Source organism: Ailuropoda melanoleuca, chromosome 18 (assembly GCF_002007445.2).
Source record: "Ailuropoda melanoleuca isolate Jingjing chromosome 18, ASM200744v2, whole genome shotgun sequence".
NCBI lineage: Eukaryota > Metazoa > Chordata > Mammalia > Carnivora > Ursidae > Ailuropoda > Ailuropoda melanoleuca.
In genome coordinates, this window is record NC_048235.1 from 23,031,809 (window position 1) to 23,034,052 (window position 2,244).

General features: G+C 52.8%; 1 pseudogene; it reads left to right on the plus strand.

Moving 5' to 3' along the window:
• Window positions 1-1,185: 1,185 nt before the first annotated feature.
• Window positions 1,186-2,033, plus strand: LOC100471020 (annotated as a pseudogene).
• Window positions 2,034-2,244: the final 211 nt, after the last annotated feature.

Consider the following 2,244-nt stretch of genomic DNA (forward strand, 5'->3'; position numbering starts at 1 on the left):
ATCTTCTCTGGTGGTGGTGGGGGGGGGTGCCAGATAATCTTAGATCTCACCACAACTGTTTACCAGAGACCTTGACGGGCCCCCTTTCCACCATTTTATCATCAGTACAATCATCTGTTTCCCTCTGTGACAATTCCTGCGGTCTTTTCAGATCAACCACCAGAGTGACTCCTGTAGCAATGGGCCAGTTAACCCCAGGGGCAAAAGGATAGACACTCAAATCCCAGACATTGTCCCCAGGGCTGAGTGTAAGAGACGACCTTTCATACCAGAGCAAAGAAATTCTGTGTCTGGGCCTCTAAAACACGGGGCAGAGATACGATGGTTCATTCCCAGTTCACCAAACATTTCTTGCAGTTCTTCCAGGGAGGTGCAGCCTAGCAGGGAGGGAACAACCCCCTTGTTTCCGCAGGTTATCTTAACGCCGGCATTCATCCAACCCACCCAATCAGCTAAGCGCCTAGATTCTCTTTTTTTTTTTTTTTTTTAAAGTTTTTTTTTATTTATTTGACAGAGACAGAGACAGCCAGCGAGAGAGGGAACACAAGCAGGGGGAGTGGGAGAGGAAGAAGCAGGCTCATAGCAGAGGAGCCTGATGTGGGGCTCGATCCCACAACGCCAGGATCACGCCCTGAGCCGAAGGCAGACGCTTAACCGCCGTGCCACCCAGGCGCCCCTAAGCGCCTAGATTCTCACCCATGCCTACGGTATACAGGCTTTTTTGAAAGTCAGGTTGAACAGTGACCGAGACCATTTTTGGTATCTCAGACCCATTTAACATAATTCCATCTCCCCCAGGATCCCACAGTTGAAACCCCCAGCTGCTACTCTCAGCCCGTTGGCTTACAGTGGCTCAGCTCCACCAACGGCAACCCCCCCAGGCCTTCCCCTCCAACGCCCGCCCGGACAAGGGGCTCTCCCCCGACAGAGACAACGGGCGCTGACCCCTTGCGGACCTTGGGCTTTCCTCCAGCTCTGCCCTTGACCCGTGCCTGCTCGGTTTTCGGTGCCCTGCTGACTAAGCTAATTGTTAGAAAGTTGGGGAGGGACAGCAATGTATCCTCCAGACTGAGAAGGCACTTTGAGACCGAAAAAGGAAGCAAGCCACTCGGTACTGATCACACAGTCATTCAGGATACCTAAAAGTGGCACACCTGGTGCCCTCTCTGCGAAAACACCAAATGGATGACAGGTGCTGCCGCAGGACCCTGGCATGGGAGGCGGCGGGGCTCCCAGCGGAGGCGGGGGCAGCAGCATCCCTGCCTGGGGTCCCCGCCCTGGTGGGGGCCGGCTGACGCCACCGACGGCGCTCCTGGAGGCAAGGCTGAGAAGAAGGGAATCGCCTTCACCAAGCTAGGCCACCCGGTCAAGGACATGATCAAGTCCCTGGAGGGGATCTATCTCTTCTCCCTGCCCACCAAGGAATGTGAATCATTGACGTTTTCCTGGGGGCCTCCCTCGGAGACGAGGTTTTGAAGATTCTGCCCGTGCAAAAGCAGACCCCAGCCGGCCAGCGGGCCAGCGGACCAGGTTCAAGGCGTTTGTTGCCATCAGAGATTCCAGTGGACGCGTTGGTCTGGGTGTTGAATGCTGCAAGGAGGTAGCCACTGCCTTCCATGCGGCCATCACCCTGGCGGAGCTCTCCATCGTCCCCGTGCAGTGAGGCTACCAGGGGAACAAGATCGGCAAGCCCCACGCTGTCCCATGCAAGGTGACTGGCTGCCATGGCTCTGTGCCCGTGAGCCTCATCCCTGTCCCCAGAGGCACCAGCAGCATCTCAGCCCTGTGCGGGAGAAGCTACTGGTGATGCCCGTATTAGTGACTGCTACACCTCAGCTGTCCTGCCAGCATGAGCAACTTCACCAAGGCCACTTTGATGCCATTTTCAAGACCTACAGCTATCTCATCCCTAATCTCTGAATAAAGAGAGTGTCCACCAAGTCTCCCTATCAGGAATTCACTTACCATCTTGTAAAGACCACACCACAGTCTTCACGCAGAGGACCCAGGCTCCAGCAGTGGCCACCACATAATTTTAAACAAAAAAAATAAAGTGAATTAAAGCCTACTAAATATAATAGAAAAGAAGGAAGGAAGAAAAGAAAAAAAATGAAAGAAGGAAGAAGAAAGAAAGGAAAGGAAGAAAGAGAAAGAAAATAGAGAAAGAAAAGAAAAGAAAAGAAAAGAAAGAAAGAAAGAAAGAAAGAAAGAAAGAAAGAAAAGGAAAGAAAGGCCATCTGTGCA